Source organism: Xenopus laevis, chromosome 1L, assembly GCF_017654675.1.
Source record: "Xenopus laevis strain J_2021 chromosome 1L, Xenopus_laevis_v10.1, whole genome shotgun sequence".
Taxonomy (NCBI): Eukaryota; Metazoa; Chordata; class Amphibia; order Anura; family Pipidae; genus Xenopus; species Xenopus laevis.
Window position 1 is genome coordinate 217,534,747 of NC_054371.1, and position 16,049 is coordinate 217,550,795.

General features: G+C 38.8%; 1 protein-coding gene across 2 annotated transcripts in view; it reads left to right on the forward strand.

The window, feature by feature from the left end:
- The window catches only part of adamts12.L (ADAM metallopeptidase with thrombospondin type 1 motif 12 L homeolog), a 352,590-nt gene that overhangs the window by 335,850 nt on the left and 691 nt on the right, over nt 1-16,049 (forward strand). The window lies entirely within an intron of this gene.

The window sequence follows — 16,049 nt, forward strand, 5'->3', positions numbered from 1 at the left end:
CTGCAATGTTGCATAAATGCTTGTCAATTGCCATTGTATCTGGGAATAACCATAATGCAGAGAGTTCTAGGCTTGGCAAAACCAACTTAAAATTATCCTGTGATCTTTAGTTGCTCTTAAATATAATTGAAAAGAAACCCCAGAAGATTAGAACATGAAGAGCTAATTAGCAGTTAAATGCCAACAAGCATACAATTCAATAGCAGAGCTCAGTGACATTCTGTTCACTGTCCATTATCTTAATGTTTTACAATGATTATAGTGGTAGGTACAGCTAAACTTCAGGGGGATCAATACACCACTTGTTTTTAGTCTTGGGTTTTATTTGCTAGTGGCAGCCTGTTTTTTTATATTCATTTCAACTCAGAATATCCTCACACTTTTTTTGTAACTTGTATTTTTATTGGGTTTTATCATGAATATACAAAAAAGTAGAAGAAGAAATATAAAATCAATAAGAAACAGTTTAACTGTGGCAGTTCAATCAAATTTTCAGCATACATATCCTCAATGAGTAATGGATTACATATCAATATTCTCCATGAGCTAGCATGTCGCTTAATTGAGGGGTGAGGATGAGAATGGGTTATTGTCTGAACTCTCCTTGCTCAAGCTCTGTGGGGTTCCCCAGGGATGGTTAAGGTTACCTGTTATAACCCCTGTATTCTATGAGTGTAAGGACCAGCCCGGGACTCGAACTCTTGTTTGTGTTGTTCTGGACACTCGGTGCACTTACCATGTGAGCCACTGGAGGCTCTTGGGGCTGTTCCTGATCTTGTCTTTGATGTTCCTGTTTATCTTCCTTTTTCCAGTTTTTGTCCTCCCTTCTCGTTACCCTCATGTGTTTTCTATTCCCAATCACCTGCCCTTTATAAACCCTGCCCTGAGCTTTGAATGTTTTGTTTGTTCCTGGATAACCTGTGTTCCTTGTTCCTGAAATCCTAGTTCCAGTGTTCTTGTTCCTGTGATCTTGTTCCAGCATTCCTTGTCTTCCTGGTAATGACTTTGTTTTGATTTTGTATTTGATTTTGGCCTGTTCCTATTTTCTTCTGTTACCATTAAACCTGCAAAATCACTATGCCTTCTCCACTTGTTATGGCTATCCCCCTGGGCTTCCACCATACCCACTTCCAAGTGTGAGACTAACTCCTGTTACAGCGGCTTCCCGCTGTGAACGTTACAGTGAGCTGTGTACTCTTCCCAAATTTGTCACACATGTTGAGCCGTATTGGTTATTCTGGCTGTCATTTCCTCAAACCTTTTATTACTTTCCTCCCTAAATATAACCTCTTATGGTAGGAGTCATTGAGGATTTCCACTTAGAGGTTAATGCTATGCGTGCTGCTGTTGTAATTTAATTAACTTTCTTCTGGGCAGGTTTTGTAAGCTTAGGGATTGGGAAGGCTAATAAGTGAGGAATTTCAATATCTAAATGTAGTTGCCAAAAGCTTACATATTAGGTTAGAAATCTCCTTCCAGAATTCTGTTATTTTGGGGCAGGTCCACAATATGTGGCTTAAGGAACCTTTCATTGTGCAGCTCCTCCAGCAGTTTGGTTTTGCCTGTGGAAATATTTTAGCTAGTCTATCTGGGGTTAAGTACCATTTCATCATTACTTTATAAATGCTTTCCTTTTGCTGGATGCATGTTACCATTTTGCGTACATTTTCCCATATGGAATTCCATTGCTGTACAGACCATTCCTGCCCCATAATTGTTTCCCAGTATTGCATGTACGCATGCTTCGGAAATGGGTCTTCCGGTAGAGTGTTCATCGTTATATTTCAAAAATCCTGTGAGTGCCATCACTCTATAACCCTTTATGAACTTTTGATGCATGTGCACCCAGGTTTCGTCCATTTTGTCAGGGTGTGCAGCCCTTACATGCTGCTCTATCTCTATCTCCTCTATCTCTATCTATCTCTATCTCTATCTATCTCTATCTTCTCTATCTCTATCTTCTCTATCTCTATCTTCTCTATCTCTATCTTCTCTATCTCTATCTTCTCTATCTCTATCTTCTCTATCTCTATCTTCTCTATCTCTCTCTTCTCTATCTCTCTCTTCTCTATCTCCTCTTCTATCTCCTCTATCTCCTCTTCTATCTCCTCCTCCTCCTCTATCTCCTCCTCCTCCTCTATCTCCTCCTCCTCCTCTATCTCCTCCTCCTCCTCTATCTCCTCCTCCTCCTCTATCTCCTCCTCCTCCTCTATCTCCTCCTCCTCCTCTATCTCCTCCTCCTCCTCTATCTCCTCCTCTATCTCCTCCTCCTCTATCTCCTCCTCCTCTATCTCCTCCTCCTCTATCTCCTCCTCCTCTATCTCCTCCTCCTCTATCTCCTCCTCCTCATCTCCTCCTCCTCCTCCTCCTCCTCCTCCATCTCCTCCTCCTCCTCCTCCTCCATCTCCTCCTCCTCCTCCTCCTCCATCTCCTCCTCCTCCTCCTCCTCCATCTCCTCCATCTCCTCCTCCTCCATCTCCTCCTCCTCCTCCATCTCCTCCTCCATCTTCTCCAAAAAGTGAGGTGCACAATGGGAACTTTTGTTTAATTTAAAAGGTTCAATTTATTAGATACATCTTAAAATAGCTCAAATATATACATATATATGTGTATATATATATGGGCTTCCTAGGATTTTTTCAAAAGGGTGAGAGTCCAGTTGATTCTTTTGCTCATTGCGGCCTCTATAAAGTGTTTAATTTTGTTATAATCCATTGATTTATTTGTTCTCCATTTGCATTTTTCATCGAGTTTGTCATAACTATATAGTTTATGGTTATGGGGGTCAAAAAAATGTGTATTTTTTAAAGCATCTCTTGGGTCTAGATGGAATACAGAATGGTTAGAGAGAAGCAGATTCTACACTGTAATGTGGAGTGGCAATAACTAACCAGTACATCCAAATTGTGTAGACTCAATTTTAAAACAAACTAATATGAAATACTACAGTAAGAGGAGGCTAGGTGCAAAATTGTCTGTTGGGGCATGTCGTAGTCGTAGACTGTGTACAGTAACATAAAGCATTGTGTAAGCTTCACAGATGTGTAATGCTATGTTGATGGCTCATGCACGAGAAAAAGCAATTTTCCTGCTGGTTTGCTTCCTGGTGAGAATTGAAAGTACAACCTCAGTGACCCGAATGAGAAGAGTGCAAATTGACTTAAAACCTGCAAATATGATTTCACATTTCACAAATTGTGTCACGATATTGAAATATAAAATAAATCTGTGAAAGGGGCACTATCATCTTTACGTGTTTTTAATTTCGATTTAGGCAGCTTTTGACATAAGGAAGACCTTAGCCACATGGGAAATAAATAAAACTCCGTACACAATAATGAAAAACATAGAGCTCAAAATCCCAAGGAAACTGTTTTCCCTTGTGCATTCATCAGTCCAAATTGTAAAGGCATGTGAAGACATTGTATAAAGAGATTGCTTGTTGAATGTTCCCTAATATCTAAGAAGTAGCCGTGAAGTTGATCTTCACTTTATTCCTTTAAGGTGGCCATACACGTAATCTTTAAACAATCAAGAGCTGCAGTAAACCCTGGCATTTTGAAGGTGCACTCAACATTTTCCATGATCCACTCCAAAGTATTTGTTGAGATGTTTTGTAGTGCATTCAAAATTATTCTTCAAATTGCTACCAAGCAATTTGTTTTACCAATTTGAACATGAACCTCCCTTTTTAAGCCTGTGCCGTGTTTTTTTTTTTTTTTAGTGTGCAGATTTTGGTATCAGTATTTCATGAGTACATTGGCTTTGCTTTTGTTCAAGCTACAAATAAATTTATTATACTAAGCAGCACAACTGATACATTTTAGAGTTGAAATGCATGAGTACACATGGGCTTCTGTATCAGACTTCCTGTTTTCAGCTTAATCCTTCAGGACTAGGGCTTGAGCATGCTCAGTTTGTTCCTATCCCCCTCCCCGCTGTAATCTGAGCCCAGAGCTATGAGTAAGCAGGGAGAGTCTCAGGCAGGAAATTATGTCACACCAAGCTAATATGGCAGCTGCTATCCTAAACAAACAGAGAGCTTCTAGAGCTGTTTACTCGGGTATAGTAAAGCATTCTGCACAATAAATAGTCTTATAGCTTGCACTATTGTGGCTAATCTATTGGCAATAAACTGCTTCGGTAGCTTTCCTTCTCCTTTAAAAGCCCAACCAGAAAAATTAGAGCTTTAATAAATAACCCCCTAGAATGAAGCCACCTTTATATGCAGGGCAGATTGCAAAGGGCAAAAAAGGGGGGTAAACTGCCATGTTTTTCTTACTTTTGTACCCTGCACTGCAGTAGACAAACTGGAGCACAAAGACCCATGTTTAAATATCCGTTCTGGATAACTGGTAAATCAGTTATCCAGAAAGCTCTGAATTACTGGATTCACGTCTCCCATAGACTCCATTTTATCTATCTTAAATAGAATTATTGGTACAGGTATGGGACCTGTTATCCAGAATGCTCAGGACCTGTGTTTAAACATTATATAGTTACATAGTTACATAGTTAAATTGGGTTGAAAAAAGACAGTCCATCAAGTTCAACCCCTCCAAATGAAAACCCAGCATCCATACACACACCCCGCCCTACTTTTAATTAAATTCTATATACCCATACCTATACTAACTATAGAGCTTAGTATCACAATAGCCTTTGATATTATGTCTGTCCAAAAAATCATCCAAGCCATTCTTATAGTCATTAACTGAATCAGCCATCAGTTAATGCCTTTAAGAATGGCTTGGATGACTTTTTTTATAAACCCAATAAGATTGTTTTCTCACCAATTAGGATTAACTATATCTTAATTGGGAGTGAGTACAAGGTACTATTTTGTTATTGCCAAGATAAAGTAAATATGTTTCAAAATTTTGAATTATTTAATTAAAATGGAGTCTAAGGGCGACAAACTTCCCATAATTGGGAGCTTTCTGCATAACAGATTTCTGAATAATGGATCCTATTCCTTTAGCTGGGTTCTGGTTTATACCCACTGAATAAAGGAGTAAATCGGGAGCAGTGAGAGAATGTTGTATCAACACAATCTCAAGGGAAAAGCAGTGTCAATCCAAATACCCTGCTATATTCCTTCCATTTCATTCCCTACCTTATAAGGCCCTGCCCCTTGCTAAACATCATTATATTATGTTACTTGCATCACATTCCCTCACGTTGCCCTGGCTTGCACCTTGTGTCTCTCCCTGTTCTTTTAGATTGTAACCTCTAAACTCTATTGTGAGATAATTCCTATTACGTTAATCCCATTCAGCTCTCATGTTGGCATAATAACTGCATAAGTATTGGTGACTGGGGATTTTTGACCAGCCTATGTGGTCTCCCTTCCAGTCCAAGTCATTATTTTATCTGAAAACCCACAGGTAGTGATGAGCGAAAATGTCCCGTTTCTCTTTGCCGAAAAATTTCCGAATTTCCTGCAAAATGGCGAAAAAATTTACAAAACACTAATTTTGATGCTCACATCAATTTTGTGTCAATGGGCATCTGAACAATGTTGAGTTGCAAAAGTTTTGACTTGAGCAACTTTTCTGATGCAGAAATTCGGCGTTAATTTTTGCCTGGCGAATTTATTCACCCATTATTACCCAGAGAAGGTACATTTGTCATCTCAATGCCAAGGGAATATCACGTCACCCTTACATAGTTACATAGTTACATAGTTAAATTGGGTTGAAAAAAGACAAAGTCCATCAAGTTCAACCCCTCCAAATGAAAACCCAGTATCTATACACACACCCCTCCCTACTTTTAATTAAATTCTATATACCCATACCTATACTAACTATAGAGCTTAGTATCACAATAGCCTTTGATATTATGTCTGTCCAAAAAATCATCCAAGTCCCTCTTATAGTCATTAACTGAATCAGCATCACAACATCACCCGGCAGTGCATTCCACAACCTCACTGTCCTGACTGTGAAAAACCCCCTACGTTGCTTCAAATGAAAGTTCGTTTCTTCTAGTCTAAAGGGGAGGCCTCTGGTACGGTGATCCACTTTATGGGTAAAAAGGTCCCCTGCTATTTGTCTATAATGTCCTCTAATGTACTTGTAAAGTGTAATCATGTCCCCTCGCAAGCGCCTTTTTTTTTTTTTTTTTTTTTTTTAGAGAAAACAACCCCAACCTTGACAGTCTCCCCTCATAATTTAAGTCTTCCGTCCCTCTAACCAGTTTGGTTGCACTTAGTCTCTGCACTCTCTCCAGCTCATTTATATCCCTCTTAAGGACTGGAGTCCTAAACTGCCCCCATACTCCAGATGAGGCCTCACCAGGGACCTATAAAGAGGCAGAATTATGTTTTCATCCCTTGAGTTAATGCCCTTTTTATGCAAGACAGAACTTTATTTGCTTTAGTAGCCACAGAATGACACTGCCCAGAATTAGACAACGTGTTATCTACAAAGACCCCTAGATCCTTTTCATTTAAGGAAACTCCCAACACATCGCCATTTAGTGTATAACTTGCATTTATATTATTAATGCCAAAGTGCATAACCTTGCATTTATCAACATTGAACCTCATTTTCCAGTTTGCTGCCCAGTTTACCAATTTAGACAAATCACCCTGAAAAGCAATCTTCTACATTGAGTTTCCAGTGGAAAACTTTTAATACATTTAAAGGGCATGTAAAGGCAAAAAAATAAAATCCCATTTTTACTTTCTTTAATAGAAAGAAATATATCTTCAATATACTTTAATTAAAAAATGTGAACCGTTTTTATAAGAAACCTGACTGTATGCAGTGAAATTCTCCCTTCATTTACTGCTGTGGATAGGAATTGTCAGATGGTCCCTAACTGCTGAGCAGGGAAACAATCATACTTATGAACAGCAGGGGGAGCCCCCGCCTTACTTCCCAGCCATGTAGAACTCAAGCAGCTTTGTTTATGATGATCCCTAAGCAGCCCAGACCACACTGAGCATGTGCACATTCTTGGTCTTGCAAAGATGTTTTACAAAGTTCCTAAATGGTGACCCCCTGTAGCCAACTTTGAAAGCATAAATTATTTGTTTAATTAGGCTTGTGGTGCAGTTAGTTCATGTTTATATTTAGTATACAAAATACAGCATTTCTAGCCTTATTCTATTTTTAGACTTAACATGCCCTTTAAATCTACTGTGAATTACTTGAGAGCTTGGTCACACAATGTATTATATGCCAGTCTAACCACACATGCTAGGTCACAAAAAATGACATTATTATTATCATACTTTTCTTATAAAGCACCAACATGTTACTGGGTTACAGCAGTATCAAATCCAGCAATCTATATGGATCAGAATATGGGAAAAAAGACATGGCAAGAACATACTAATTCTTTGTACATTCAGGATCAAACCCAAGACCTTCCAGCATCATCATTGATCCTGCCGTGCCCTGATGCAGTTGTCAGGAAGACCAAATACTTTCTGATATCAGATACAAAACTTCTTAATCTTTTAATCATTGTTTGCTCCAGGCTACTCTGTCAATCAACCTCATAGAAAGGTCTGTCTCAGATTATATTTAGAAAGCTTGGTCTAATGAGGAATACTTTACACCTGGAAAGAAGAAACATTTCACAGACACATGGACATGGACAAGCATAATTATTCATATACAGAGGGAAGAACTAGGTTGCTCATATTGTACATCGATATATGTCTTTAAAGAAGTAGCTAGAAATGTTGCACATTATGTTTTATGCTTCTGTACCAGCCCAAGGCAACCACAGCCCTTTAGCAGTAAAGATCTTTTGCAATGTACATTCATTATTTATTTATTTTAATTCCATGATATTAAAGGATACATGTACTGTTAACATGAATGAATTTTGTTACAACAGCACCACCCGCTGGTCATTTTCCCACCAGTCTGACCACCAAGTAGTCAAGGAAGTTGTCAGGAGAAAGAAAGAGGCTGCTCTTCTGCTTGGATAAAAAATTAGAAATCTTCCTAAACAGAAGAACATAAGAGAAGCCTCTTTCTTTAGTTTGGGATTATTTTATAATGATTTTAACTTACTCAAATAGCGTTGCATACTAATAAAATAAAAGCCATGTATATTGTGTGAAATATATACTGTGTCCTTATAAACTGCTCTTAGTGAAGTCATCAGCTATACTCAGTGCTTTATGATGTAAGTTGTGTCACATGACTCAAATGGCTGACAAGGGAAAGTTGTGCTCACCACTGATTTTTAAAACCATTAGGCGGGGGTGCAATGAGGCTGTGACCACAAAATTCATATAGACAAATACGAAAAGGTCCTCTGCACTCAACCCATTATCAATATATTAAAGACATTGAAACATTATCAATATATTAAAGACATTGAAACATTTTGTGCCTTAAGCTACTAAAAATGTCTTACGCTTTAAATATATTAAAGACATTGAGACATTTTCAAAGTCTGAATGTCTTTAATATATGAATAATGGGGGAATGCAGAGGATCTTTTGTATTTGTGAAATGACTCACATGACTGAAACTTGTGTATTATTACTCCCTGTTGTAAAATATAAATATATTAGTAGTCTCCTCTGGGTTTCATGACTTGTATAAAGCACTAGGCATCAGCCTGTACTGTGACTTATATTTCTCGCATATTTCTTTTGGGCTGAAAGTGCAATAGACGTACTGATGTGCCAGTACACCTGTGTCTGTCCTCTCCCATTGATCGCACCCTCTGCCATTTCACCTACTTGTTGCTGCCACTACCTCGGCTCCTGACCCAAGCAGAAGAAGCCAACAGCTAATGGCCAAACCCCTGAGACTGAAGGGTCTGCTGCTACTATGGTTACACCACTTAACAAAGGAATGGGAAGGAACATGGGGGCAGATTTACTAAGGTGCGAAGTGGCTAACAATAGCGCCAATTCGCCAGCGTAGCTGCGCAGGGACATCCCCAATTAAATAACAAGTGCCGGCGCCAATTCGCTAGGGAAACAGACCATCGTTAGTGGTCATTCGCACTCTATCGCCAGCCGACTTTTCTCTCTGGCGAATGGACGTTACTCCACAAATAAAATGCGTATTTTACTGAATGTTACCGCTTTCGCCAGAGTTGCCTTCACCACCTCAGACCAGGCGGTGCTATAAAGTAGCTAGATCTTCCTCAATTTTCTGTCACTTACATCATATTCTGTGTGCTGAAAATGCATTAAGTGCAAAAGACGCTGGCGACTTTTCCTTTTTTCAGAGCGATTGCCTACAAAAATCCTACCTTTAACTTTTTTTTGTGTAACCAGTTTCCCCCATACATTTTCAAACATATGGAACATTCATTTTACAGTGGGCTTATGTGTAGGGCTTTATATTAACTCTCTTGTCTTTATTAAGGTTCACTGGACATATGTTTTTAAAAGCTGAATTTGTAAGTATTTGCCCCAACATTTAACATAAAGACATCAAGTTTAAATTATCCGCCCTATGCAAATTGACCTAAGTGCAAGATCTCTAGCGAATTTTCACTAGGCAAAAATGAACGCTAGCGCATCTTAGCTATGAAATGCTCGCACTGCTGAAGTACCGCTAGGGAAAAGTCGCCATCGTTCGATGCTGAGGACAAACACAGCATATTAGAGAATTAGTGTAGTCTGAGCGCATTTGCACCTGGCGAAGTGTTGTGATGGGTGTGAAAAGGACACTGGCGAAAATTTGCCACTTAGTAAATTTGCCCCTTGGTGTTTTGTAGAGCTCTCAGTCAGCTATGTACTTTGATCTGTAGACTATAAGGAATAATGTACTCTCTAATTAAGCTATAACACCAGCACTGTAAGATCAATGTGGATTTTGTAGGTTGTAGAATGTACATATTTATTGTGATCCCTGAAAATGTTTAGCAGTGACCCTACATACTAAAAGTACATATACAAATATACATATAAATAAAATGATGATGATGATACAAGTAATGGTTAGCCAATGTTGCCTAAAGCCCCCAAATCGAGCAACCATCAAGCTGAGTGTGTAAAAATAAAAAATAAAATTGGTAAAAAAAAATGAGTACGAGCCAGCCATACATTGGGGCGAGGGTTCCTAAACTTTTTTTTATCTGTGAGTCACATTCAAATCTAAAAATAGTTAGGGAGCAACACAAGCATGAAAAATGTTCTTGGCTGTGGTTAGCTATTTGGTAGCCCCTATATGGATTAGCAGGCTACAGGAGACTCTGTTTGGCAGTACAACTGGTTTTTATACAACCAAAATTTGCCTCCAAGTCAGGAATTCAAAAATAAGCCCCTGCTTTGAGGCCACTGGGAGCAACATCCAAAGGGTTGGTGAGTAACATGTTACTTATGAGCCACTGGTTAGGGATCACTGCATTGGTGCATCAATCAGATCACATACAGGTTAACGTAGACCAGTCAGGAATGAACTACATCAATAGGTTTTTGTTTTGACTCCATACATGAGTCCAATAAGCCATCAGCTTGGTCAAATCCGACAGACAATCAGGGCCTCTGTATAACCAACTTTAATGTCAAGCAAGGTGAGCATCCTTTTAGAGCAGTCGCTCATTAGAAGTGTTTGCGTCATAAACCAATGAAATAAATAAATATAATCTCTGGAACCTCAATAGCAGTGCAAGGTAATGGCATTAGATCTGTATGTAGCAATGTACCCAAGCTCATCCAAAATTAAGTCAAGAACACAAACTTCCAACAAAGCCATTTCTGACCTAAATGAGGGATGACAAATTGTTAACCTTCAGGTTTGTGAAGCTGGAAGAGGGGGTCATGGCTGCACAAGAGAGAAAATTCTTTTTGAGTACGTTGACCTCACGTGATTAGATCTTTATATGTTTATGTCAGAAAGTGGTCCCTTGTAATAAGTGTAATAGGGAAATCGATGCAGTAAAGAATCTGTCTGGATGAATTACGTCTGTGATCCTTATTCGCTTATACTTTGGTTTGTCATAAAAAAGCCATGGACATCTCAAAGGAATTATACTTGCCGTATTCATAAGGACTTTGAAGTTGATGGGATTGAACAGCTGCTGTCTTTTTCTTTTGGAGATCTGAATCAGCATGATTTTAACCCACTTTACTCCTTCCAGACAGTTATTATACGTGGGAATTACTTTTCTCTTTGACCTGATTCTCCAAACACTCATCTTTACACACATTACATCTAAATACAGCAAGGTGGCTTCACACTAATCCTTCTATTCTGTGGTTCTGCTTGTCTATTGTCCATCCAATTAGTTTGCTATACTGTATTTGTAAAACATAATTATAATTATATGTCTCTGTCTGTCTGTAATAAGTTGGTAGATACCTTACAAAGTTACTTTTGACAATCAGAGAAATCTTTCTCCTGTTTTTTTGTCTGTGACATCATCCAGCCCATTTACAAGCCGTCCAATTGGCTGGGCGCCCCGGTGCACCCTTGGGTGAGAAGGAGTGCCTGACTTTGGAGCCATTTGTACAGGGTCTCCGACAACAGGGGTTGTATGCTGAAACATCCAGCCAGAACCAGTTTGTGTGAGACTGTCCAGTATAGAGAAACTGCTGCAATTCTGGAAGTACAGAGGGAGCCCATCCTGTTCCCTGTCAAGCAGCTAGAGACTCAGGAGGTGAAAGCAGGGGCGCTCCACAAATGAGGCATGTTGAGGCATTTGCCTCAGGCGGCAGCAACCCCAAAAATGACACAACTGGTAATTAAGAGCCGAATTTCCATTTTCAACCCTGAAATTCGGCTCTTCTAGTGCAGAGAGCACAATTGCGCGCTCTGCATTAGTGACGTGGACCACCCCGACCCCATCCGGCACTAAAGAGGTGAGTGCCGTTGGGAGGGGTGGGGGGCAGAAAAAGGAGGGCGCCTCAGGTGGCAAAATGACCAGGATCGCCCCAGGGTGAAAGGTGCCACTGGTGAGATTGATCCTGCTGCAGAGCTGCCTGTAATCTCCAGCGTGACTGCTTCTGAGAGCACCCCGGTGAGAGAGCCACCCAAGGGAGGATACTGGCACGGATACAAGCGTGGGGCTCCAATTTGAGGACAGGTCTTGTGCATTTACCTGCTACGTGGGAGCGGCTGTTAAGTTCCAAAGGGAGAGGTATTTTTGGAAAAGGGGTATAAGAGCTTTGGGGAAGAAACATTTCAATTGAACTGAACTGTGTGGTTATTTACCCTTCCAGAGGAATAAAAAGGACTGTGTTGGTACCTAATAGTGAGTTAGGTAGGTCCCACGTGTACCCAGAGCAGGAGGGTATTGTGTATTAGATTGCCCAAGTTCTTTCACTACTGTTTATATAAAGTTAATATCTGTTTAATTTGCAAACTGTGTATTTTTTTATTTTTCCTAGTGGAAGTTCCCTGAGGTGTGTTCCTCAGTGTTCCCTAGGTGGAGGCACTGCAATGTAATTCCTAGTTCCCAGTACTATTCATGAGCAAAAGGGACTCAGGGCCGTGGATTGCCAAGGGTTAATTGCTATTTAAAGAGACAATAACCAAATTAGGGTTACAACAAGCTTGCACTTTTTTCATGTAATATTTTCCCTTGCGCCCATTTACAATATCTGCAGTCAGTCTAGTATAATTCCAAAAAGCCTTTAATATAATATGCATTTATTTGTATATGCGAAAAAAAGGAAAAAAAATGTTTTGCCGAAACCCAGTTTCAAGCCTGAACTCTTTAAATCATAGCCCTAATTGAAAATGAATATTCTTATTCTGACATTCGACGCCTTGTGGATATATTAATTAGTTCCAAAGGCAACGCACATGAAGTTGAAAGAATATTGTTTGCATTTTAATTTTCTTGTTTGGTATACCAGAGGGCTTTTCTGGCATTGAAATGTGCTGGAAAGTGTGAAGAGCTACACTTGAGATTTTTCCTCTATTGGTCACAAAACAAATAGGAATAATTTCTAGTATGGCTTAAAGAAATACAGACCATTATTAAGAACATTTTTCCAGAAGGACAGTTTTTGAATTTAGAGCATATTTGGCAGTTGTAGAGAGCTGGACTTGTTGATCGGAAGTGGGACTAACACTGTTTTGGGACTCTGATTTTAGAACAGTGGTTACACTGGACTCTTTACAATCGGTTTGTGCCCTTACATTATATTGGAGGAGATTCCTTACAATCTGACTTACAATAATGTACCACATGAACTGATTATTAAAAGGAACAATAGCAATAAAGGTGCCACCATAAATCCAATACCCTCTCATTCTGTATCAGCAATACCCAATAACCCTTTGATTACACTATTCACATTTAAGTTTCAGCCACAGGATACCAGTGCCCTCCAAAAAGGGCCACCGAGTGATTTACATCTTCCCTGTATTCCAACATTAGGAACCAAGACTTATGCTCCACCCTGAATCTCTGAACTTATCTCTAAGTACTCACTGAACCACTTGCTACATTATTCTCCTGATCTGCTCCTCAACTCTTCACTCATTACCTCTTCACATACTTGCATTCAAGTGAGAGCTGTAATCCGCCTCTGGAATTGCCTCCCATGTTTCTTCTGAATTTCTCCTGATATCTTTGCCCTTAACAATCTCTTAAGCACATTTCTATGAAGTAACTTCTATACTAGCATTCCCTCAAGTGCAATGGTAAATGCCACATCTCTCACTTTGCTGACTCCTTGCCCGTCCCAACACCTCGGGGCGAATTTACTAATGCCCGAGCCTCTGGGTTTGAGCATTCCTAAAGCCACCTTAGCTTGCTGATGATCATTTTTATTTTTCCCTAGAGTGGGGTTTTTAGAAAAAAAAGGGTTGGCACCTAAAACATTTGAACAAGCCAGGGTATTTGGATACAGAAAGCACGCGACTTTAGGAACACGGGGTTTTAGGAACCGAATGCTCGAGTCAAGAGGCTTGAGCATTAATATGTAAGCTCCCTATCTGATACCACCTTCTCCTATTGTATTGCAAGCTCTATTGATCAAGGCCCTTTTTATCTCTTGTATCGGTTAATAATTGTTTGTTATCTGTATTTTCGACGTATACCCCTATCTATAGTACTGTGGAATATGCTGACACTATGGGGCAGATTTATCAAGGGTTGAATTGAAACTTCGAATTGTTAAATTCAAATTTCGAGTTTATTTTTGTGTTATTCGACTAGGAAATAGTCCAAATTCGATTCAAGTTTAAAAATTTTAAAAAAATTCTTATACTGTCCTTTTAAGAATTTGACTATTCGCATCTAAAACCTCCTGAATTGGTGTTTTAGCCTATGGGGGACATCCTACAATCAATTTAAAATTCGAATTCGAATTTGAGTTTCAAAAGGTCGATCATATTCACATGAATTTAAAATTTTTTTTTTTTTTTTTTAGAATTTCGAGTTTATGGGAGTTTTAATAAACTCCCATAAACTCTAAATGTAACCCTTGATAAATATGCCCCTATATAAATACATGATAAAAAGAAGACAACATTTTAGAAAGGCAATGCAATGAGGAGGAATAAAATTTGTTTTTTAATGAAAGCTGTGTATATTTAGTAACAGAATATAGTTCAGTGTAAAAATGTAGTAGAAATCTGAGGATAATAAGTTCTGATAGCAAATGAGTATTTAAGGATTCACCTTAAAATTGAGGGAGACCATTACGAGTTGTTAAGATAATGAATTCTTGGCAATTCGTTTGCACACTCAAGGGCAGATTTATCAAGTGTCAAAGTGAAAATTCTCATTTTTAAATTCGAATTTCAAAGTAATTTATGTGTACTTCGACTAGGGAATAGTCCAAATTCAAATCGAATTTGAAAAAATGTGAAAATTCTAATATAGAAATTTATAATGTACTGTCTCTTTAAAAATGTGACTTTGCCTATTCACCATCTAAAACCTGCAGAATTGCTGTTTTAGCCTATGGGGGACCTCCCAGAACCTACTTGGAGTAATTTGGTGGACTTTGAAAAATCAAAGGTTATTTCGATTGGAAAATACCTCAATTCGGATTTCTTTGAATGCGATCCGAATTCGAATTGAACGATCGAATACAGCTTATTTTTCTATTAAGTTTCAGTTGGTCTTTTCTTTATTTGAATTTAGAGGTGATGGGATTTAAAAAAAAACTCCCATCACCTCGAAATTTGACCCTTGATAAATCTCCCCCTTTAGAAATGTATCGCTTCTACTCTATAAACTGACATCTGAATATCAAGTTCTAATCCAAGCTGCAATGTTCTAATCTTTAAAGGGCATGTAAAGGCAAAAAAATTAAATCCCATTTTTACTTTCTTTAATGAAAAAGAAACCTATCTGCAATATACTTTAATTAAAAAATGTGTACCGTTTTTATAAGAACCCTGACTGTATGCAGTGAAATTCTCCCTTCATTTACTGCTGTGGATAGGAATTGTTAGACGGTCCCTAACTGCTGAGCAGGGAAACAATCATACTTATGAACAGCAGGGGGAGCCCCCGCCTTACTTCTCAGCCATGCAGAACTCAAGCAGCTTTGTTTATGACGATCCCTAAGCAGCCCAGACCACACTGAGCATGTGCACAGTCTTAGTCTTGCAAAGATGTTTAACAAAGTTACAAGATGGTGACCCCCTGTAGCCAACTTTAAAAGCATAAATTATTTGGTTGATTAGGCTTGTGGTGCAGTAAGTTCATGTTTATATTTAGTATGCAAAATACAGCATTTCTAGCCTTATTCTATTTTAGACTTTACATGCCCTTTAAAGGGCTTATTTATCAAAGGTCGAGTGATAGTGGGTTTTTTTTACCTCAAATGACCTTCAAACTCGAATAGTATCTTTATTACTTCGGGGTATTGCACGAAACCTAGCGCACATCACAAAATCATTGGGACTTCTCCCATTGACTATGTTTTGGACTTTTCCATCCTCTGGTTTTAATAAATTCCAAAAAATTCATGAGTTTGTCAGATTTCATGGAAAAAAAAACATTTTTCTTGATGTTTGCATTCGGAGTTTAGTGAATAACCCCCTAAATCTTGAAAGATTTTTGTTTTCCATGATAAATTTGAGTTTTTGCCCCAAAAAGCGCGACCAGAATGTTTAGTAAATAACCCCCCTTAACGTTGCGTATATCAT